Source organism: Ictidomys tridecemlineatus, unplaced genomic scaffold (assembly GCF_052094955.1).
Source record: "Ictidomys tridecemlineatus isolate mIctTri1 unplaced genomic scaffold, mIctTri1.hap1 Scaffold_52, whole genome shotgun sequence".
Taxonomy (NCBI): Eukaryota; Metazoa; Chordata; class Mammalia; order Rodentia; family Sciuridae; genus Ictidomys; species Ictidomys tridecemlineatus.
In genome coordinates this window covers 435,779-461,403 of record NW_027523416.1, presented here as the reverse complement: position 1 = coordinate 461,403, position 25,625 = coordinate 435,779, and the positions used below count along the sequence as shown (strand labels likewise).

General features: G+C 40.6%; 1 pseudogene; it reads left to right on the top strand.

The window, feature by feature from the left end:
* Positions 1-7,801: 7,801 nt before the first annotated feature.
* The window catches only part of LOC144373896 (axin interactor, dorsalization-associated protein-like), a 36,539-nt pseudogene continuing 18,715 nt past the window's right edge, over positions 7,802-25,625 (top strand).

Here is a 25,625-nt window from a genome sequence, read left to right as displayed (position 1 = left end):
CGGGTCAGAGGGGCTCTTGCCTAAAACTCTCTGGACCATGCGTCTACATTTTTGCCAGAGTCTACATAAGAGTAATTTTTTTTCTTTGAATTCTCAGAAAGTAAGTTTTGTCTCATTTTTTTTTTTTGGAACAGTCAGAGGTTTTACATGTTTTACCACAAAAGCGGGAGCAACACCATCAAGTCCATGGTTAAACTGAGCTTTTTGTAAGACAGAGAAACGGGAAATAGATCATTCTAAACACACGGAACTCTTTTACAGATATCTTTTCTGGCATCTTGTTAACAAGAACAATTATGGTGAGCTGGGGATGTGGCTCAAGCGGTATCACGCTGGCCTGGCATGGATGCGGCCCAAGTTCGATCCTCAACACCGCATACAAACAAAGATGTTGTGTCTGTCGAAAACTAAAACATAAATATTTAAAAAATTCTCTCTCTGTCTCTCTCACTCTCTCTTAAAAAAAAAAGAACAATTATGGTGAGGGTCTTTGTAGAAGCTTAATTAAGATGCATTGGCAGAGAAGGGGGCGCCACTACAGGGCAGCAGTGAGGTCCCCCAAGAGGTGACTGGGTCCATAGGACTACAGGACATGACAGGAAGGCACATGGCTACCCATCTATGAAGAGGTGTCAGTGGTCACTCAAGGGAAGGGAGGTTGGGGTCCTTCTGCTGATGGATTGGACACAGCATGGATGTCCTGGTGATGGGTACTTCTATCTCCAGGTGATGCTCGGAGCCTGGTGTACCATGGGCCCTCCAGCTGCGTCTGATCAGGCTGCATGGGGACATGGACTCCTCCCTCGCCTGCATCACTTCATCTGTAAAATGAGGAGGTAAGGGCCAGCTCGTCATGCCCACCGAGGACCTAAGCTGCAGCTGTCCGTCACCTCTGGTTTCAACACTTGCCTGTGTGGTCAGGATGGACCGTGCTGTAACACCACCAGGATTTGTTCCCTTTGGTTCCTGTGGTGTCACAACAGAGCACCACGTTAAGCAAGTCTGCAGTGTGCTCAGCTGGTGGCTGTGTGATAATGGATAATTCTGGGAGAAATGTCTTACCTTGGGGGATATTTATTCCATTTTCCAAATGAAGTGTGTCTCATGACCACCTTCAAGTCTTGGGATTTATTAGAAGGACTCACAAGACCAATTCACCATGATTTGCTAGAAGGACTCAAAGTCACTGTCCTGGCTAAGGTTCATGCCTGCAGGTGCAGGTGGACAGGAGGGACAGCAAGAGGTGTACCAAGCATGGAGGAGCGAGCTAAGACCTCCAGAGCCCTTCCTCAGGGAGTCACATGGGAAGTGGTTTTCTCATCTAGCCGTGACCTTCAGCAATCCATAAGAAACATTTTCACCCAGGGAAGCCCACCCAGGTCTTTAAGCCTGAGACTTTCACCGGGGGCCATGACACAGGTTCCACATTGGCAGATGACCACAGTCCAGTTGGGCAGGTTTCCCACTTTACAACTCTGGGGGATGATCATTCATATTGATAATCCATGCAACATTCAACATGTATCATGTGACTTTCTTGCAGATTACTGCTAAGTATCTTACCAAAGAGGCAGATTTTTCTAATTTATAATTCAGTGTACCATTTGGAATAGTAATGGAGCTGGAAATAATGAGTCAAGTGGTACATATTTAATAATAAATATTAACAAAATGCTTATGTAATTTAAAATGTATATGCTCTAAGGACCAAATGTTTTTGGCTGATCAAGAGAAAATCTGTAGAATACTTTCTAAGTGATGATATTGGTTGCCCTTGGCAGTGGACTTTAGAGAGTTGGTCCTTGAGTAATTTTTATTTCATATATTTACTATGAAACATATATTTATAATAAAAGACTTAAGACCCATAAGCTTGAACCATACTGACTTGAGTGGTTTGCATTATGAGCATGCTACCAAACTTCCAACCAGTGAGGCACCTTGGAGCTTGACCTTTTAGGACCAGGTCATGGTTCCAAGGTGATTTCCAGGAGCTTCCGCACCTTGGCAATTCTCCAGGCCTGGAGCAGGCTTGCTCTGACTTGCCTGTGTAAATCCAAGTTCAGGATTCTCAATTTCATAATTGACTTAGAGGCTTCTTGTCCCTGGACACCAAGGAGACGCCACTTCCCCCTTTCCTGTGTCCAGCAATGATGACTGCAAGGCTGACTCTAGGTCTTTGTGGTTTTACCCAGGTTTTACCGAAGATTAACTGAAAGGGCTCTAATGATGAATGCCAACCATGCTTCACACTCGTGACCTCCCAGGAATTGGCTTTTGTTAGCTGCAAAAAGAAAACCCCCAGTCTATCAAGCCCCTACTCGGATCTGCCATTAGTATCTAACAAGTGAAATTCAGTTAAATCGCGTGTCACCAGGTTTCTTGCAAAGAAAACTTGAAGTTGAATTTTGCAATTGATTCCCCAGGCCCTCCCAGAACCCACTGAGAAAGAAAGATAATGGAAATGGATTGTTTCAAGCCCACTTCAGAAGTGTAATTAGGGACGGCCTTGGGCAGCTATGGCTTCTTAGGCATTCGAACAGAGTTTGGAATTTCTTGCCAAATTTGTGAAGTCATTTAAATTTTTTTGTAAAGAGCTCTTTTGTTCAGATTCTCTGCCTTTTAAGAAGGCAGGCTTAGCTCTCATCAGCCAGGGACTTGGGCTGTTGCTTTCTGACAGTCCTCCCTTGGTCTGTTCTGTTCTTCCACTTACAGCTCCTGGTCTCAGGGGCTCCCAAATAACAGGTGCCAAGAAGGAGCCCCTTCCACCAGGCAACCAGGGGGGGTGGCGGCAGGTTCAATGAGGGGAGGAGCTGCTGTCTGAATCCATTTTTTTCCCCAGAGAAAAACACAGAGAAGAAAAATATCTTCATTCAACATAGTGAATGTTCCCCAAGGTACCAATTGACCATCATCTCAGGTTCCACCTGCCAGGTGTGGCCACACCTGACAAAAGGCCATCTTGTCAAAGCCACCCCATGCTGCAAAGTGCAATTGACAACCTCCAGGAGAGGAGGGCACTGCACGTGCTACTCGGATGGTAAACAGGTAACACATCAATCCCTGTTTTTACAGCCTTCCAGGGAATTCTGAAGCAGGTCTTGCTTAGGAACCAGAGTGTATGGGGCTGGGGGGGGCAGCCTGATACTTAGGCTTTAAAGAACAAAACGAGAGTTGTGTCATAGTAGATCAATGGGCCCTCCTGAGGGATTCCTGAAGGTGGGGCTGGACCTCAGGAAGGGGGAGGGGCGAGACTCGCCAGCTCTGAAGATCAGACCCCACAAGCGTGGGCACTCAAGGGCCCACCCAGGGGCAACAGCAGCACAACCACTGGAGGGATCAGCCAGTGGCAGGGATATTGGGAACATGGGACATCTGATGGTCTGTCAGGCTTGGGTCATGGGAACAAGAGACCTTCCAGAACATTCTCACAGAAGGCTCAGGCCCCACTCTCTCCATTCTGTGCTGCTCCTCTCGAGGGCTTGGGCCTTACAGGCTTTGTCTCCATTCCCAGTGCTTTCTGTTCCCCTGTAAATCTTGTGTGTCTTCAACGGCCACCAAACCTATCTTCCTCCTAAACGGCCCTGGCCTCTGCACGTGCCTCTGTGCATGGCTTCTGGCTACAGGGGAGAGGATGCCTGAGCTCCAGCCCAGCATCTACCTCCCCAGCGCCTCCTCGCCCTGCTCCCTCTTCCAGCCCCTGGGACTGGGAACCTCTGGGGAGAACCCATCCTTCTCAGACATCGGTTTTCATATTTAGCAGTAACATGCCTCGTACTAAAAATCCTAAACTTGTTACCCCCGCGTCGGTCTCCTCTAAGCTGGATTATTTTTTCCAGTTACATTAACCTGCCTGTTTTGTTCTTTTATGAATCCGCATCAGGGCCAAACAGGGGTTGAAAGGATGACTATCCTAGGAAGAATCCTTGCAGGAGGACAGGAAAGCCCCATCACGAAGGGACTTCGCCACAGAGACAAGGACTTGAATTGGGTCTGCAAACCCCTGTCCCTGTGCCCTGTTGACAAGGTGACCTACAGTCCCCTCTGACAGGACTCAGGGCTTCCCTGGGATAAAAATGTTTGAGTGGTAAAGCCAGAAATGTCCCAGACAATCTGGGACCAGGTGACCATCCCTCTGCATTCAAAGCTGTGGGGACAGCAGGACAGTGGGGTAGAGGAGGGTGGATTCTGCTTGAACCTAAAAGCTGTGTTTAAAGTCCAGTTTTCCTACCACTTAGCAAGTGACTTTGCTTCTCTAAGACTAAAACTGCTGCATCTTCAACATGATATGCCTGCGCTCTTCCTGCTAGGTACCATGGTGAGGAGTAAATGGACCTTGAATAGGCCTGGCCCAGCATCAGCCCTGGGCAGCTTCTCCCTGAGCCTCATGATCAGTGCATCTAATCAGCAGCAGCTGGGGAACAGCAGATGCTGGGATTGTCAAGAAAACTTGGGCTTTCCTTGAGACACAGTAATGAAGGGGTGTCACAGACACTAGCAATCAAGCTCCAGGTCATTATAATAAATGCAGGAAAAAAATCCATGATGGACAAAATGTCAAAATGTCAAATAAGGACAAGGTGAGGTTCCCTGTGGGTCGTACTGAAGCCTGAGACCGAAGGCACTGTATATGCCTCTGCATGTGTGCTCCATGGATGTCTCAGTGACCAAAGCTTTAACAAAATTGATTTTGATGATTCAAGAGGTCAAGAAAGCAGTTATAATAACATCTGTGTGGGGTATAAGTGAAGTATTTGAATTTAAAAATATTATTACGACTTTTAAGACACCTACTTTTTAATTTTTTTGATTTTTTTTCAATTAATAGAATGTTCTGTGGAAAACTAACTGTGAAAAAAATCATGGAAATATCTACCCTTCGGATCTGGCTTCTTAAGCTAGCTGGGTGTTCCCAGGTTTGCCCATTCCATAGCACGGGTCTGAATTTCCTTCCTTTCCAGGGCTGGAGGACACCCCGGAATGTGGACGACTACCCTTTCCTTAGCCATTCTTTGGCTGAGGGACCTTGGGAAGGTTTAGTCCATGGTGACCAGCACTGCCTTGTGAGCCCCTATTTCTGACTCTGCCTGTGTGAAATGTCCAGCATATGTGAATCCAGAGGGGAAGAAAGCAGACCAGTGAGGGTCAGGAGCTGGGAAAGAGGGAAGGGTGCAGAGGTACTGGCTTCCTGCTGAATGATGATGGGTCCATCATTTGGACTTGAATCCTGATTTGGTTTCATTGGGCTGATTTTTCTTTTCTGAGGCCTCAGGCACCTGCAGGATGAGCTGCTCCCATTGCTGAGTCCTTTGGAAAAACACCTAAGCCGCCCTCTGAACAAGGGCAGCATGTGTGTGGCTGAGGGCAGAATCTTACATCTCCAGATGGTGTTGGTCACTGGTCATCATGTGGCTGTGCTAGGTATGAGCACAGTATGAGCCTTTCTGACCACAGTGATGACCTAGTCATTTAGCACGAGCAGGGTCCACTCATGGGCGAGGCTCGATGTCTGTTCAACTTCAGGGCCAGTGGTACAGGAGGAGGTGGAGATTTCCTCTGCTCCCTGGAGTTGGTTGCCATGGCAACCAATAGACCATCGCTGCACAGTCCTGGAAGAACTGGGACAGGGGAATCAGTAGGTCTCAGAACACCCCAACTTTCACCACGCTTCAAGGTCTGACAAGCCTGTTTGCCTCCCTTTGTTTTGCTGTCCTGGGAAAGGAGCCGGGGGCCTGTGCAGGCCTCCCTTCCCTCTGACAGATGAGGAAACTGGGGCTCTGGGGGGCAGGCAGCAGGTGGGGAGCCACTCAGCTGCAATCAGGCAGGTGGACATGCTGGGGACCATCAGAGCCCTCAGGGAGCTTGGGAATGCAGCCCCAGAACACTGCTTGGCTTCCGTGGAGATGGAGAAGAACAGGGAGGCAGGCCAGTCATTGCTACTCCAGTGTGCGAGTGCACTGGAGAGCAGAGAGAATTCCTGGGGAGGTGTGGGCATGTGCTTTGCTTCTCAATTCACATCGTTTTCTTGTGAACATGAAATAAGAACTTAAGTAACAGCAGGGTGAATGTGCTTATGGCCCTCGCCGAGTTTCTACAACTGAGAACACCTTGTTGTATTCGCTTCCAAGCCTCCTTTTTAATTGCTCGCCATATTCTAATTGTAGGTTGAGGGGGAAGTATAATTAGCACATCAAATGCATCCTTTCATGGGACAAACCATGAGTAAATATTTAAGTCAAGAAAACAAGTCAACTAAATTAAATGTATGAAACTGCAGATGGCTGCATACCAAGGAGCACAGGGCCACCTGCTGAGAGCCATAGCTGAGTTGGAATGATGCATGGCATTTTTGCCAGAATGGAGTGGTTGAGAGGTGAAGCCAGGGATGGTTATGTTAAGCTGTGTATACAATTGTATATTAGACCCCTGCTGTCCGCCTCAGGTGCTGGCTACTTGGGAGTTCTCTTGGGGATTCCTGGGGAGTTCTCATTGGTTGGAGAAGTGCCGGAGGAGGGATTTCCAGTTGGTATGTGGTGTGTCCCGGGAGAAGGCCATGTGCGTGGCATTCGAGGGAGAACAGAAATAAAGTTTGTTCCTTCTTGAGTGGCTCGTGATTTGTGCCCAGCCAGACTGCGGCAGCCACCAAGGCATCCTGACTGAATCTGCAGGACACCTGGGGTTACTAGGGCCATAGGCCAAAGGCTTTAGCTCTTGCTGTGGGTGTTCTCCAAAGTCTGTGGGAAACTGTGGTCCGAGGTGCCCAGCCCTACAGTGTATTTTATAAAACATGAAAATCATTCCTTCCAAAGGAACAACATACGATGTAATGAGCCAGCTGTTCTGCTCCGGGGTCAGGATGTGAGGGTGGCCTGCTGTCATCACTAGGCAGCTCTGCACTGGTCCTGGTCTCTGCCTCTTCTCCCCTGCCTGTTCTCTGTCATACTCACCTGAGCAAGTGAATGTCAGCAGCAGGAAATTTATGTTGCTCTACCCTAGAGGCAGGGCTCAAGCAGACTCTGTGTCCTTGCCACCTGTGTCCTTGAGTCCCCTGGGGCCAGAGATTTGGGTGCCTGTTCCCTTGCTAACAAGGGATCTAGAGCGTGGGTGGAACAAGCCTGGTCCTTGAAGAAGCTGGCCGTGCTGCAGCTCAGGATGACCTGCAATTTGTTCCCAAGGCCCCACAGTGACACCCTGAGACAGGCATGGGCTGTCAGAGGCTCTGCAGCCTCCACCTGTGCCTACAGGGGCAAGAATCTGGGTGCTTCCAACTGCCTGAGTGACCATAGAAGCACACACAGAAAACTCAGCCCACATCAGCAAGGTCCAGAGCAAACCTGAAGGACCTTTCCAGAGTCCCCTCCCAGCAGGGTCCCACAGGATGAGCCTCGTTCCTCCAGCAAGGAGCTGTGACCACTCGTGTTCAAGTTGCGTGTCAGGCTGCGCTTCAGAGGCTCAAGGTCCAGGGCTGTCCTGGACGTGGGTCACTTGGGCACCTCTGGAAGCAGGTGCTCAGCATGAACCACATTGTCAGTGACAGCAGTAGGGTGTACTACACCATCCTGCACAGAAGGGGTGCCACACTCTAGAGAACCAAGTCCCACGTGTCATGGAAGCCTCTTTCTGAGGGTGGCAGCCCCAGGCCTGCTCTATTAACTCCTGCACAGGATCCAGCACGGGTAAGTGAGCCATCAGGTCCAGAGAAACCTCAAGGACAAGGTGTCCTGGGAGTGGAGCCACAGCAGGCCTCAAAGTCACCCTGGGGTGGGGAGCATTGTGAGGCTGGGTGGTTCATGGGGAAGACATGTGCTGTAGTGAGCCAGCGGTTCTACTGCGGGGCCAGGACAACAAGGGCAGCAACCCCAGCACCTGCTGGGCAGCCCTGCTGGGCCCCCATGGCAGTCTGCTATGGTCCTGGTGTGTGAACAGCTCAGGACCCTTTGATTCAGGGCTGACCATCGCTCCTCTCAGCTCTTCTCCCCCTCCAGCCTCCTCCAGGGAGGAAGCCACACCTCACAGCAGGCCAGGGACGCTCAGTGGGTACACCTTGCCCCCGAGGCTGAGGGCAGCAACCCCAGCCTGCCTTGCCCTGGGCAGCACTCTCCTCCTTAATTATGGGATTCCTGCCAGGAAGGTCTGACAACACCCACCTCCATTCTCAGATGGCACCACTGGACTGGAGACAGGGGGGTCCTGTAAGGGGGCCATTAAGAGATGACTGTAATTTAAGATCTCCTTGATCAAGTGTGTCAATCATTTGGAAGGTTCTAGGCCAGGGAATGTTTTGGATTGTAAGGGTCCGGCGGAGCGTCGGAGAAAGAGACCACAAGTGACTGGCTTCATGAAAAACACACAAGGGGATTTTTTAATTTAGGATCCAATTCAGCGCGCTGAGACTCTAGGCCCACTCAAGAAGCAAGAGCAGCCCAAAGCCCAGAGCAGGAGTTGAACAATGGTTAAGTACACCTTTTGGGGAGGACTGGGGGGGGGCTTTGCATACATCACAGTCTCCTTTAACAAATCACCTTACACCTCGGGAAAATCAAACAATAATTCTTAGACTTGATTAGTACATTTATTGGCGGGAACAGGGCTGGCTGGAGTGATAGATCTTTCCTAAGGAGGGGGTTACATTTAAATTGATTGGTTTGGACCCTGAATATCTACGTGAGGAATTGCACAGGACTCCAGGCCATAATTCAACTAAATGGCCAGTGGAGCCTTGTCCTAACTGCCTCAGGAATTAACCCATGCTTTGCAGTTTAGAAACTTTACCCTTTCAGGATTAGCTATCAAAATCTAAAGTTGGGGGCTGGGGCTGAGGCTCAGTGGTAGAGCACTCGCCTGGCAAATGGGAGGCACTGGGTTGGATCCTCAGCACCACATAAAATTAAATAAATAAAATAAAGGTATTGTTTCTGTCTACTACTTAAAAAAAAATTAAAAATCTAAAATTCAGGAATCCTCATAGACCAAATTTTCAGATCCTCCTAATTCAGGCAGAACTGTGCCCTGTGGCCATGCCCCCCAGCTGCCATCCCCGGATAGTAGCAGAACCACCCCAGGGGCACCTGTCTGGCCTGTTCTCCACCAGCCCCTGCTTCCCCGGCTCTGAGGCCCCCTCAAGAGGGAAATGTGGGAAGTGCATTGCTGATCCCTGCTCTTTGGGCCCTCCAGTCCCAGCCTGGGCTGCTGACCCAGCCCTGTGCCACCAGGCTCTCCTTGAGTTTCACGAGCCTGCCCCACACCTGCCTTGGCATAAGGGAGCCAGCAGATGATGCCTGCTGAGACCTCTCCTGTCTACTCACACCCATTTCCTTATTAACCACCCTCCCTTGGGCTACAGGAGTTGGGCTAATGTGATTTTCTGAACATCTATCACATTAATCCACTGGATGTCACCTTGTTTTTTGAGCCAAATAAAAAACATAAACTAATCTTTAATTTATAACAAACTAGTGACACCTGAATTTCATTAAACCACGTGGGACTGAGGACACCTTTGCCTTCATTCTAAATGCATGGGGGCAGGCCCATGGGGCACCATGTTTTCTCAGCAGGTGGGATGCTGGCCAAGCAGCTGTCACCAAGGGAGGAAAGTTGGTCATGCCCTCTAAAATCTCTCATCTACTCCAGCTTTTATTTGAGAAAACTTTTCTCATTTTGGAAAGAAATACCCCAGTACCCTTGGCTCTGGAAATACTGTGACAGCCCTCTGGGAACACCTTCCATCACCAAGTCATCTCTGCCCCTTCTCCTTCCACAAATTATTTCATCCGACTCCGGTAGGTACTAGGAACCATAGTAACACTGGTCACCCACCTGGAGCACAGGTTGTGCATAGCCACTGCCACAGCTGGTCCGCATGCTGGCAGGTTCTGCCTCCTCACACTCAATCCTTGGCAGAGACAAAACAAAACCAAAATGCACTTTTGACTTTCTTTTTTGACTTTTTTTGACTTTTTGACTTTCCCTAAACAACGATTTATGTAGCACATGCATCGTAGTGAGTATTATAACTAATCTGATGGTTTGAAGCCCACGGGAGGATTTACACAGGTCCTGTGCAAATACATGGCCACTTTACATAAGGAACTTGAGCAGCCACACATTTGGCTTTCTGAGGGATCCAGAATGTGTCTCCTACAGACACCGAGGTGGCGGGGAGGAATAAAGCCTGAGCGCATGTACCCCTGCGTCTGTCATTGTGCATCACACACACTGGCCTGCATGGCCACAGCTGGGAGGAGCATGTCTCTGAAAAACTCTGAGCTACTAGAGCCCCATGTCCCCCCAGGTGCAGGTAGATAGAGGGCCTAGAGGGGACATCACCTTGAAAAGGGGAGAAGCTCATCAGTTCAGCTGTGACAACCACTCCAAGCCCATCTGCCAGGGGATGGGGACTAGAATGTCCCAGGCAGGCACTAAGAGCAGGTGACCAGTGGGGGCAGCCAAAGGAAGATGGGGACAAGAACACTGGGCCATTAAGCAGCTGCGGTTGCATGGCCTCCAGCTAGATCCCCAGGGGCATGGCCTGTGTTCCCGCCTGCTGCAGTCACTCAGTGGATCATAGCGTGATGCTGAAGCCAGATTTAAAGTTAGGTAGTCAGTGTAGTTAGGTAAATTGGGTCTAATATCGAGTGAAATCCAAAATGGAGGCCATGCTGGGAATGACTCAGGGAAAACACAGGACAATTCATGGAATGTTAATGAAGTCCCAAAAAGGCCCTATGCCAAAGTCCATCCCAAAGAAGTGATAATGAAGTCCTTCCTGATCAGATTACTTCTTTGGCCCACCTGTGTCCCACCCTTTGGGCCCTCCAACCTACATTCCATCACCAAAACTATAAAAAGGGGAGACAACCGCACTTCCACAGATTCCACCTCTTCGGTCCCCTTCTTCCTCCGGGAGAAGTCTTTTCTGCTGTCCTTTAATAAACTTCTAATTTCTACTCTGACCTTGCCTCGGCATGCTTCTTTGGTGTTATTCTTCAGGGAAGCAAGGACTCGTCACCGGCCAACAGTCACCGGTCAACAACACAGGACCTGTATACATATGCACAGGACCACGTGTATACATATGCACAGGACCACCCCTCTGTGTCTGCAGGGCCCCTGAGATGTCAGTGACTGTGAGCTAATCTTATTCTGGGTTCTGAGCACCTTCTGCAGCCATCGCACCTACCATTGCAGTTTCCAATCTGGTGAAGGGAAAAGAAAGACTCCTGTGGGGGTGTGGGTAGCAGAGGGCTCTTGTCATCCAAGACCCTTTGAAACAGCCAGTTATTAAGGCTATGGCAGTCCAGAGGGGGACAGAAGTGTGACTTCAATGCCCCTGCCCAGAGGACCCCTCAAGCCCCTCCTCAGACCTGGGTTCTGTATCATTAATTAGTTGCATAGCTTTGAGACATTTCTCTATGGATTTTAAAAAAATGCATTTGTAAATTAAGGAGCTTGTCACGCTATTTATTTATTTGTTTATTTTATTTTTGGTGGTGCAGGGGATGAACCCAGGGCTTGCTTGCTGCCACTGAACCACATCCCCAGCCCCAGTATCAGACTTCAAGAAAAAGTAGAGCTTTTTTGATTGAAGTCCAGGGTAGGAGCAGGGGCAGTGTCCTTTCTCCACTTTTACATAGTAGCCCTGCCCTTCACAAGATCCTGAGGATTCCTGTAGAGCAGGGTTTGAAAACTTTCTTATTTATCTTTTTTTTGTGGGGGAGATGGTACCAGGGATTGAACTCAGGGGCACTCAACCACTAAGCCACATCCCCATCCTTTTTTATATTTTATTTAGAGATAGGGTCTCACTGAGTTGCTTAGCACCTTGCTTTTGCTGAGGCTGACTTTGAACTCATGATCCTCCTGATTCAGCCTCCCAAGCTACTGGGATTACAGGTGTATACCACCAGGCCCAGCTTTATTGTTTATCTTAAGGTACCTATTTATCCACATTCTATCTCTGCAAATAGCCAATTTTTTTCAAGCCTGGATCCTGTCCTAACTCTGAATTTACTTCATTTGTGTTCATTTAGCTAATTCAGCATTTCATTATACATAGCCTTATTTTCTTCTCTGGTTAATTATATAAGTAAATCTTGTCTCAAGAACCTTGAGAGCAGAAACCTGCTTCTAGAGACAGAATAGGCATTTAGGGTTAGGATTAGGTTGGGTTAGGGTTAGGGTTAGGGTTAGGGTTGTTAGGGTTAGGGTTAGGGTTGTTAGGGTGAGGGTTGTTAGGGTTAGGGTTGTTAGGGTTAGGGTTAGAGTTGGGGTTGGGGTTGGGGTGGTTAGGGTTAGGGGGTTAGGGTTAGGGGGTTAGGGTTAGGGTTAGGGTTAGCATGTATTATGATTTTATTCCTTTTTATTGGTGAATTTACAGTATTACATTGTATGGCTGTCTCATGTTTTATGTGCCTATTCACTCATTTGTTGGTTGACATTTGAATTTTGGTTATTATCAATAAAACTGCATTGAACATTCATGTCAATATTTTATGTGGACACATTCTTCATTTCTCTTGAATAAATACCTATAAGTAGAATTGCTGAGTCATATGTTCAGTTTGTAACTTTTTACAGTAGCTGTCAAATTTTCCAAATTGGGTGTACCATTTTATATCTCTACCAGCAGTATGAAGGGGTTTTCTGTTTCTCTGTATAGCAGCATTTATTATTATTTTTTTGATTGTAGCTATTATCAGTATACTTAACTATAGGTTTAATTTACATTTTTCTAATGTCTAATAATGTTGAATGTCTTTTCATATGCTTATTTTTCCCTCTGTAAATCTTGTTTGTGAAATGTCTGTTCAAATCTTTTACCTATTTTTTAAATTGAATTATCTCTTACCTATTGAGTTGTAGGTGTTCTTTACATTTATGTGGTGCTGAGGATCGAACCCAGTGCCTTGTGCATGCTAGGCGAGCACTCTACCACTTAGCCACAACTCCAGCCCTGATTATTAGTATTTAAACAGGAGTTGAAAGCTATACTTTTTTTTTCCTGACAAGAATCCTGCTTAGGGGCTGGGGCTGGAGCTTGGGCTTATTGGTAGAGTACTTGCCTAGCATGTGCAAGGCACTGGGTTCCATCCTCAGCACCACATAAAATAAATACATAAAATAAAAGGTATTGGTTCCAACTACAACTAAAAAAATAACAAAACAAAACTATTTAAAGAAAAAAAAGAATCCTGCTTAGGTTGATAGCCACATTAAGCAAATTATATGTAGAAATATTCAAATAAAGAAACTATTACACTATAACTTCCCTGAACTCAGGGATGTATAGTTGACATTGCTAAGGGTGTATAGACCATGAATTCCTTTAAGAGTCCACATAGGTCAGCAAGAGTTTAAAAAAAAGAAAGCAAATCCAGAAAAAGGACAATGGGCCATATTTATTTGTACCTTCTTCTGCATAAGAATTCATAAAACTGTGAGACTGTGAGTAAGTGAATGACATTTTAGGAAAATATATTGTGTGGTTTCCAGCTTTGGAAGCAAGTAAGTAAATGGATGAAAATTTGACTAAGTAACATGGTGGAGCTATCTTAGCAAATGTTAAGATTTCTTGTAAGAATTTATTGCTTAATGATAAAGGATGCAGACTTTTCATAAAGAGGATAGAGACCATTGAGAATACTACTTGATCTTTAAGGATATGATTGCATAGAGTAGAACTCTTATCTAGTACTTGTTTTTTGGAACTGTGATAAACTCTCTTTTTTAATTGCCTTTTTCTAGCTAGCACTTGCTGCCATTCCTACTCCTATACCTCAACCAAAATAGCAATCTTATTTTCAAAATCTTTTGCTAGCTTTTTTCTTGCATTTTTTTTAGCATATACCATAAAACTCACTATTTTAATGTGTACAGTGAAGTGGTCTTTAATGTATTCACAGTGTGTTATAACCATCACTATTGTAATTCCTAAAAATTTCTCCTACTCCCAGAAGAAACTTCATACCTGGTGTCAATCATTCTAAATTTCTCCATATCCTGGCAACCACTCATCTGCTTTCTTTCTCTATGAATTTACCTTTCCTGGACATTTCATGTAAATGGAATCATATAACATGACCATTTACATCTGACTTCTTTTATATAGCATAATCTTTTTGAAGTTCATTCATACTGTAGCTAGCATATTATCTGAGTTTCATTCCTCTTTATGACCGAATAATATTCTACTGAATATATGTACCACGTTTTGTTCATCCATTAATTGATGGACAATTTGGTTGTATGACTTTTTGATTATTACAAATAATGCTGCTATAAACATTTGTGTACATGTGCTTTGTGCGAACATTTATTTTTAGTTTTTTGGATATATCCATCTAGGAGTTGATGGAGCATACAGTTCCTCTGTATTTAACTATATTAAACTTTTCCACAACGGCTGGCACCAATTTACATTCCCATCAGCAATGCATGAGGGTTCCAATTTTTTCCGTACTCTCCCTACGCCTATTATTTTCTTCATCTCTATTTTTTTAAAATTATATCCATCTGCATGGGTGCTAAGTAATTATTTTATGATTCTGATATGCATTTCCCTGATGTCTAATGATACTGAATATCTTTTCATGTGTTTATTGGCCATTTTTATATCTTGTTTAGAAACATGTCTAATCAAATACTGTGTCTAAAATTGGTCTTTTTTTCCCCTCTTTCTTCATAAGAGTAAATTTTTGCCTTTTACTGTCTCAGAAATAGCTTTGGATCTTCACTGTTGAGCTTGGACTAGCATCATAAATTCATCCTGGAAAACTCACTCAAGGCCTACCTGCCATTTTTAGATATGATGATAACTGGGCAAGCAGTATTTTCTGTTTTTGATTGGTGGACGGCTTTTCTTTATTTTCCATTAAAAATGTTTCAAAAGCATATTTTGATGGAGTTATTGTCATGGCTGTAATTTGGATTTGGGCAAATCTTATTGGGAAATTAATTATGATAGAATGATAATGTATCTATGGTTGATACTCTTATCGGTGCTCACTGGAAGTGTTAAAGTAGAATCTAGAAAACTATTTATTAGTTGTTTATAGAAGAAATTAGTGCATAATAAAGAAAGTTGAATTATGTGCTTTTTGAGATTCTTTTCAGCTTTAAGATTCTGAAATTTGTCCCAGTGAAATGGTATGAAAAGTATCTTATTGCATCATTATTTTGTACAAACTTTTTTTTGTAAAAAGTTTGATTCTCAGGGTAATGTAGATTTGCCTTGAAAATGTGTAATTACTTCAAAAACAGAACGAAGTATTATGTACTTTATTGTTTTTAAGAGATTTAATTTGTTTTACTTTGTTGCAGTTGAGATAGTTTGCTTTCAGTCCTTTAAAAAAAAATGTTTTCTTACAGATTAGCAAGACATCTACAAAAAGCGGCCCAAGCTCAACACAACAATTCTGAATTCACAGAAGAGCAAAAGGTACCATCAAATAATATCTAGATATATTCAATTCCAAATGAAATTGCTCTTGAGTCCATTAAGCAGAAAAATAAACAAAAAACTGTTATATTTAAGTAAAAAAAAAATCAGATTGATCATGCTTTGCCTAACATTAAGTGAACATTTATACAGATATATAACTTATCACTTAATGAATTTCTTTTCTTAACTATTTAGGCCTTATTTAACTCTAACGGAAGTCATCCACACTTTAGTTGAAAAGCATGGGTAACCCAAAGACTGGAGTTTGTTCCGAGTCACTTGGAAAAACAGAAGGATTGGGAATAAGTGCATTCCACCTCAATGCTTAACTCTGAATTTTCATAACTCTTTATGTATCACCTCTCAAAGCAAAAAAGAAAACACACACAAAACCCCCCAAACCAAAAAACAAATGGAAAAAAAATTAGGTCAAGTCAAGAACTTGGCATACAGACCTGTCAGCTAAATAAACATATAAGATTGCAAAATGTTTCACTACTGTTCTTTCTTCCTTGAATTAAAATTTTTGTATGTCAAGTTGATTCCCTGATAGAGATTATGTAAAAGGGGATACTTTAAAGTAACTTATTCTAAAAGAAGAGAAGAAATGGGAGGAAACAACACCCATTTTCTCCTGGTTCAGAGTAAGTAGTGTTAAGTCAATTTTTAATCTTGTAGATAGTGAAAAATATATGTTAGTCTTTTCTTCATCTCTTTTTTTTTGAATAAATTTTATTTTATTTTTATTTATTTATTTATTTATTATTGGTTGTTCAAAACATTACAAAGCTCTTGACATTTCATATTTCATACATTAGATTCAAGTGGGTTATGAACTCCCATTTTTACCCCAAATACAGATTGCAGAATCACATTGGTTACACAGCCACAATTTTACATAATGCCCTATTAGTAACTGTTGTATTCTGCTACCTTTCCTATCCTCTACTATCCCCCTTTTCCTCATCTCTTAAGAAAAGGCAGTGTGAAAACCCTGGTGACCTAATTCAGTCTTATTAATACTTTTCTTTTTTTGCACAAGGGGAAATGGGAGTAATTTTTTGCATAACTTTTTAATTAAACTTAAGCAAGTTTTTAATCCATAGGCCTGTGTTTATTGATTCTTAGTTCCAGGAGTTTGGGGAGAAAAAGCCCCCAGAGGGTTAGCCGTATTTCTTGCCCAAATATATTTGTATTTTTAAAATATTTAAAATCTACTTAAAAAAATTATGTTACTACAATTTGAAAGGGTGTTTTTCGTTTTTCCTTAGTAAGTGCTAATATCCACAATAGATTTAAGAGACTTAGGATGTTAGTCCTGGAAAATAATTATCACAAAGGAAATAGCTGATATGCTTAAGGAAAGGAACAAAGACTATACACTATCCCACTTCTGTAAGATTTGTGAAATCTATCTAGGAACTGATTAGGAAGTGATCAGCTGGCATCATTGAATTAAGACTTAAAATATCTAAATCTTGATGAATAGAATCTTAGATATCTAGGTACATAAATTAATAGTTAATGAAGTATGTTATGAATATGAAGACAATAAAAAATGTAAAAAAGTTTTAATGATCCCATATTTTAGTCACCTATTTGCCTTCAATTAGTTAGATTTCTCCAGCATTTGTTGCTCAGGAGTAGAACATGTGAGCCACATGGCCTGAGATTAAAGTCTTTTGACCTCCTAAAACATTTTAAAATTACAAAACAAACAGGTTAATATCAAAAAATGAACCTTGTTAAGTGATGAGGAAAAAATTAACTTTTTCTTCATTTTCTTTATTATTCTGAGACTAGAGTTGTTGTTGATAATGCTATTGATTCTTTAATTTATAGCTGTCCAGCTTGTCATTGGTTATAAAAACCCCCAGATCTTGTACTCCAAAAGATCCAGGAGGCTGCAGGACCTAGGGGAGAGAGCTGAGACCTAGAGTCAGAAGACTTAAGTCTTGCATCCTGGCTTTGGATCTGGGCCTGGTTTTCCTTATATAAGAAATGAGAGATTAGAGAACTCTTAAGTGACTTTAAAAGGTCTTTCCTTCCTAAAACTCCAGTGACCTCTACCTGTGAAGTGGTCTGTACCTCCTCCTTTCCTGGAAGCCTGATTTCTGAGGAACATATTATTTATAATACCTGCCCAGGAGGCATTTCTGGCTGCCAGGTGTAACTGCAGACCATATCTAATTAAATTATATATAATTAAATTATATATAATTAAAATAATATATAATTAAATTATATATAATTAACTCATATCTAGACCTATCACCAAACCAAACTTGATTTAGAATTGGTTGTGGCATATTAGTTTAGAAGAGAATATATACTCATCTCTCTCCCACTTCTCAGCCCTTTGTCTTCTGATTCTCTTCTCTAAAATCTGCAAGGTGCTAGAAAAGGAAGATTAATTTATTTAAAGAAGTATAGATCTCTTTTGTAAATTTTTTAAATTGTAGATGGACACTATATCTTTGTTTTATTTATTTTTTTTTATGTGGTACTGAGGATCGAGCCCAGTGCCTCACACATGTGAGGCAAGTGTTCAACCACTGAGCTAAAATCCCAGTCCCTATAGATCTCTTATAAATAAAAATTCTTGATTTTAGTAACTGACAGTTAAAATTATCTTGGGATTTATAGCATTTTTTTTCCTACAGAAAACCATAGGCAAAATTGCAACATGCTTGGAATTGCGAAGTGCAGCTTTACAGATAAATGGATTTTTTTAAATGAATTATTCTAAATTATTCTGATAAGATATTAGACATTCATGCCCAAAGCAATATTATCTCAGAAGGGTTTTATAACAATTGGAATTGATCAGTTGAACTCACACTTAAATGATTTAGTTCATACTTTGTAAACGGTAGAAATAAAAGATATGATTATAATTTTTTCTGTTTCTATTAGCTTGAATATTCCAAAAATCAGTTTGGAACTTTTCATTTTCTACCTTCAAAACAAGAAATATATTTATTTTAAATATTTTATTCTTACCATTTAAAAGACATAGGGTGCAGTGAAATCTTTGTAATGAAAAGATATAATATGCATATTTTAAATTTACTCCACACAGTCCCAGGAAGAATTTAAACTGGAGGACCTGAAGAAGCTAGAACCAAGTAAGTTTTGTTTTATATTTTTTAGTGATATTTTTTTAGGAAGAGAGTTTTGTCTGTTGTGAATATTAAGATTGTTTAGCACAGAAAGTGATTGGATTTATTTCTCTTATTTTTTGGTGCTTTTAAAATTCCTACAATATTTGTATTTTTAATTACCATTTGGATTTAATCTTTATTATAGAATATATATGTTGTACTTCATCTAAATATCCAAATTAACCTTTAATTTGTCTTAATGGCTTTAATAAGATTATAATTATTTTGATAAACATTTTCAGTAGAGTCCAGTAGAGAATATAAGGTTACAGTCATTAATGCCCATTCACATTACATGTTATTGAAAACTACAGTCTGAATGTTGGGAATGCATTACAAAGTGTTTTTTTGTTGTCTCCATTTTTTCCCTTCTTCAAAATTTTAAAAAGTAAACAATTCCTTCAGTTATCTTGTTGGTTAGGATATTCCCAAATAAAGCCTTTCTGCTGCTTCAAATGATTGCTCTCTTAGAACTGTCTGCAGTATGGGCAAAGGCACAGTGTGAATAACTGAATGAATGTAAGTTAATGTAGCCTTTTTTAAAAAAAAAAAAACTTTTTTAGTTGTAGACAGATACAATACCTTTATTTTATTTATTTGTTTTTATGTGGTGTTGAGGATTGAATCCAGTACCTCACACATGCAAGGCAAATGCTCTGCCAACTGAACTATAACCCAGCTCCTGTACTCTTTTTTTATTGAGATAAGATTGCACATCTCAGTGCATTTATGTGACTAGGAAATAGTAGATTTTATTTATCCAACTAAGTAAGATTTTTAAGTAGGGAATCATAAAATCAAAGCATTTTCAAACAGAAAAGAGTCTCAGACTTGTGATCACATTCTCTATTGAGGAAAGAAATGAAATGATTTGTTTGTCCTGTTTCACTTCAATCTCCAGTAACTGAGCAGGGCCTAAATCTCAGAACATTTGTCAGTGTATCTCAGTTCACACTAGTGCAATCCTTTTAATGTAAACATGCTTTGAGTAAGAGATAAAATATTAATTTAAGAACTAAAGAGAGCCTTGCACAGTGGCGCATGCCTGTAATCACAGCCGCTCGGGAGGCTGAGGCAGAAGGATATCAAATTCAAAGCCAACCCTAGCAAAGCAAGGCACTAAGCAACTTAGTGAGACCCTGTCTCTAAATAAAATACAAAATAGGGCTGGGGATGTGGCTCAGTGGTCAAGTGCCCCTGAGTTTAATCCCAGTACCCCCTGCCAAAAAAGAACTAAATAGAATGTTCCTATAAATTCCACAAACTGCCAATATCTAATTCATTATAGCAATTCTAACAAAGACATATATTATTGAGATAGCTGAAATGTGATTGTATTGCAGATCCAGGATAGAAAAAGGATTCTCAGAGTTTACTGAAGGGGATCTGATTTTCTGTTGTTTGGGTTGGAAAAGAGAAGTTAACAACAACAACAGACAACAACAAAGGAATGCATAGCAGATTTGTTGTGATTCTGGTGGCTTTTCCACAGTTTTAGATGATCATATTTCATTTCTTCAGAACACCATTCTTCTGAATATGGCAAGAATTCTGTCATTTTAATAGTTTTGGTTTCTTTATGTAATCCAGATCATAAAGTTTTGTATTCTTTGTGGTTCTGGGGATCAAACCCATGACCTCACACATGCTAGGCAAGTATTTCACCACTGAGCTACATCTCCAGCCCTAGATCATAAGAGTTGGAGATGTTATAAGAGACACAACTTATATTCAGAAATAGTTCTTATGCCTATATCCAATGTATATAAGGATACTAATCAATGTAATATTTCTCACAAATTTTGGGGTTTTTTTGTACCTAAAACTTTATTTCTCAAAAGCATTAATAAATACTTTGTATAAGATTGAGATATAATTTATATAAAGCACAATTCACCAATTTAACGTATCATTCAATTTTTTTAGTAAATTGGAAGAGTTATGCAGACATCACCACAATCAATTTTAGGACATTTTCATCACCACAAGAAGAAACCCTATTCCCATAAGCAGTCATTCACTTCTTGCCATCCCCCTAAAATCCCTTCCAATTCCCAGCCCTATGAAACCATTAGTTTGATTTCTGTCTATAAATTGTCCTATTGTAGACATTTTATTTAAATGGACTCATATGATATATGATCTTTTATGACTGACTACATATAAGATTATTTTGAGAAAAACACATTGATGGCTTTAAATAGAAGATTGCAACAGTTGTTTATATGGTGGTTCTACTGAAAATTATGTTTGTGTGTGAGTGTGTGTGTGTGTGTGTGTGTGTGAGAGAGAGAGAGAGAGAGAGAGAGAGAGAGAGAGAGAGAGAGAGAGAGAGAGAGATGATGCAGGGGATTGAACTAAGGGCTTTGGGCATGTTAGACAAGTGCTTTACCATAAACTATGTCACCAGCCCTCAGTTTTTTATGATAAAAATTATTAGGATTTTGGCTTCTTATTCAGTCACTATTTCCTATTAGTTGTTTGTTTCCAAACAAAATTTAAGAATCTTATAGATACACAGAGTGGCCGTAAAGACTGTGGATGTTTATTTCATATATTTATTATCTCTTCTCTTCCTCTGAGCATACTCAAGTACTTCTATTGCCTCACAAGATCTTTCATAAATTGCCTTTTTTTTTTTTAGAATAGCATCTATATGCTAAGCACTCGAATCCTCTCAGTAACATTCTGCTAAGGACAACACTGACACTAGCTTGTAAATCCCAGCAATGAGTTTTAGGGTCACCTGGATTGGTTCTTTCCCTATGCTGTTAGTAATATCTGTAGTGGTGCTGTACTACATCATTCCTAAGTACAGCTCTCCAGTTCAAATTCCTAAGAAATTATTGACCCATGTATTAGTCGAAGATCAGGTTAAAATCTATTACTTTTTTGGCTTTTTAAAAAAGATTTGGAATAGAAATGGAAAGAGTATTTTGGAGATTCACTTTATTATACTTTATATAATGTTTTTCATTTGTACTTTTCCCTTCTTGATAGTTATCTTTTTAGATGATTTTAATTTGCTGTTGCTTCTCAAAGAAACATAAGTGAGTATTCTGTATTTCAGTAGGGTAGACTCTGTAATTTGGAATTTATCCAAGCAGGGCACTTGTTGTGAGTTAATTATTGAGTTGGAATTAAATATTTTCTACAAATTGGTATTTAGTAATATTTCAGATTAAGTATACTTATTCAAGCTTTCTTTTTAAAATGTTAAGCCTCTTCTAAGGAAAATAGTGAATTCTAACTTTTAATATGTTGAACTTAACTGGTTTCCTTTCTTTTAAAAAAAGGTTTTTTTAAATTTAATGCGTGTGTGTGGTGCTGGGGATCGAACCCAGGGCATTTCCCATATAAGGCAAATCCTCTACCACTGAGCTACATCACTAGCTCTTGGCTGGTTTATTAGGCTGATGTATTCTTTACTTGAACATTTTGAAATCTTTTAAATTTTGCTGAAAATACTAAAACTATGATTGTGAAAGTCTGAGCCATTTTTTCTTATGTTAATTGCAGTAATGTACTGCTGCTTACTCAAGCATATCTCCCCACCACCACCCTGCAAAATTCCCTTCTGTTAAGCCACCCTTCAAGGCTTCACAGAAATCCCACCTCTCCCTGAAAGCTTTCTCTGCTGTCTCTATAGAGGCATAATTAAACTCTGCCTCCTCTCCTGTATAGAATCATTTTAACTATCCATTTTCAGATTCTCACATGTGTTATTTTCACTTGTATTTGTTTTAGTCCTCAAAGAGATTTGAATGAACTCTTCCCCCACCCCAGAGCCTATTGAATGCTTTAAGTGTAGTATGAACTTGGCAAGATTGTGTTGAGTTAAATAGATTTGAATGTTTTGAAGGAATCTTTTCCTATAATTTAAAAAATAACCTTTCAAAATTGAGGCAGCTGCCCATTTTCCTACCACAAAAATGAAACACGTCAGTCACCAAAAGCAAAATGCATTTTGATATTTGCCTGTGTGTCATCTTTTGAGGGTTAGCTTCAGGAGGTTGGTAGGTCTGTGCTCCAAGAGAAAGGCTGGGAGTGCTGAATTTTCCATGGTGGAGTAGCATCAGATGTCTGCCATGTAGTGATCCAAAGTGTGTAAGTCCTACCAAATCAGCCAATGAATCTCCAACCCATGACATGCTTCATACTTATGATAATGTCTTTTGTAAAATTCAAGCTCCTCTTGAGATCCTCCTAAGACATCATTGCTAGTATTGGTAGAAAGAAAACTCTATGTAAAGTTTAAGCTATTTTAAAAGAACAATAGAATCTGTTATTCCATAGTTGTTGAAAATGTAAACCTATAATACAGTTATAGAAAGTAAAACAGAATTTGTTTTAAAGCTATTTAAATTTGTTCTAAAGCTATTCACATAAATTAAATATTTCATAGTACTTTAACTTGTAAAAATAATATAACAAAGCTATTATTCTAAAGCAAATACTTCCTCTTCAGAGCTTTGATACCAAAGAAATGAAAATACTATTTAATTATTCTGTTACAATACAAATGCAAGATAACCACTGAGCCACATCCCCAGCCCTATTTTGTATTTTATTTAGAGACAGGGTCTCACTGAGTTGCTTATGCCTCACTTTTGCTGAGGCTGGCTTTGAATTCTTAATCCTCCTAAGCCTCTGGGATTACAGGTGTGCACTACCACACTCAGCCAAGATATTCTTAATAACCAAGATATTTTTCAACTTTTTTGTTTGTTTTTGACGTACTGGGGATTGAACCCAGGGGTGCTCTGCCACTGAGCTATATTTCCAGTCCTTTTTATTTTTATTTTTTAAAACATTTTTAGTTGTAGATGGACACAATACCTTTACTTTATTTATTCATTTCATGTAGTGCTAAGGATTGAACCCATTGCCACATGTGCAAGGCAAGCACTCTACCACTGAACTACAACCCCAGCCCTTTTATTGTTTTATTTTTATTTTGAGACAGGGTCTCCCTACATTGCTTAGGCAGATGAACTTCTAGTCCTCCTGACTCAGGCTTTTGGTACCTGGGATTACAGACATATGCCACCATAGCAGGATCAGCTTTTAAAAATTATTGTTATATACATTTTTAATGGTTGATTTTTTTGCTCATTTCATTAGACTCTTATTGCAATATGATCATTTCTGTGTGTTTGTTTCTGGTATGAGTGAGACATGATCTTTTTGTTACCTGCTCCCCATTCTTGGTATCTATTCCATTGTTGTGTAAGTGATCAATATTTATTAATATTACTTATTAATATTGAGTTGATTTAATAGTTTAGTAACAATGATCATGCAGAAGTATAGAAAATATGTTCTTGTATTAAAAAATAAACAGTACTTCTTAGTGAGATAAGAAATATTAGGATTCTAGTCAACTAGATCAAAAAGGTCATGGAGAGAGTGAATGTCCATTTTAGATTTTCCCTTGCCATTTTGTATACATTTATTTAGGCTGTAATTCTCTCAATAGCCTGTAAAGGAAGTAGCATTCTCATTTTAGAACTGGGAGATTAGAGTATTTATGTAAATGTTCAAGTTATTGTTGTAATTGTAGGGCTAGGTTTTGGTTTAAACCTTCTACTCTGATCTCCTGCTGCTTCCCCTTTGCTTGTCAGACTTAAGTTCCCACAGTCCTTTCTGTGCCTTGAATAAGGCAAACTGTTTCCTACTTGGAACCTTTGTTGTTGCTCCAGCCTGTTCTTTAATACTTGGGAAGCCTTATGCTAGAGCCACTTATGGATGATTCCTCTCATCTCAGGTCTTGGCTCAAATGTCTTCTTACAGTTTAGTTTTGAAAGGCACCCTGTCTACCTTAGCTACTCTACCAGGTTCTCTCTGCTTTTACACAGCATCCTGCTTGTATCCTTCATACCACTAATCACATCTTACATTATCTTGTTTATTTGTTGGCATATTTATTGTCTACTTTTCCTTAGTAAGGTCTAAGGTCCAAATATGAGTTCTTGATTACTGTGTATCTTTAGCACCTAAAACAGTGATTGGAACATTGTGAGTACTCGGTATGCATTTGTTGAGAAGAAGAAAGACATAAAGAATGAAGAAGAGCTAAAGGGAGAGAGAATAAGAGTGAGTAATGAGAATCTGGGTACAAGTTTCCAACTTCTTTCTCACTGTATGATTGACTCCTATTGGAATAAGTTATGTAATTACAACCTGTTCTTTTTGAATTTCCTTATTTAGGAACCCAATATGCCATACTCCTTTTAACTGAAATCTGCAAGACTCCAAAATTAAAGTCTGAGTAATTAGAGTAAAAACCATGGGTTGCCCAATTAATAATGCTAAATATTAACCTTGAAATAATTGCAGGTAGTCACTAGGAACCCATAAATTGGGAAATGAAACAATAAATTTCATAAAATACTTTTCCAGATACAGATAGAATTGTAGAACATCTGTCTGTAGGCTTACATGCCAGAAAGTAATCAACCAGGACACAAGAGGTGATAGCATTATGTTGTTTGATGACTTCCCTGAGGAGAAAGTCTGCTGTGTGTGTGTGTGTGTATGTGTATGTGTGTGTACACACGTGTAAATATATATATATATATATATATATATATATATATATATATATATATATACAAACACACATATATATATATGCATGTATATATGTGTGCACACATATACAATAAATTTCATCATAAAAGGAATATTGGAATTATAACCTTGCTGCTACAAACCTTACCAGTGTGATAAGTATTGAGGGAAATCTATTTAGGATAAAGAATAAGATGTGATTATCTATTTCTCTTTAATTAATCATCTTCAGTATCAATCTTTTAATTAAAATACTTCAGGAGAAGAGGTATTCTCTTTCACTGGTACCCCATATCACCTAGGACCTTGTACATTGGAGAACTATTTTATGGTTCATTTTCTATGAGGGCTCTGAGACTTTCCTTGGAGATCTTACAGTACTCTGAAAATACTGGTACCTGCAGTCCACTATGGACATTTTTATTTTGCTAAGACACTCAGTAGTC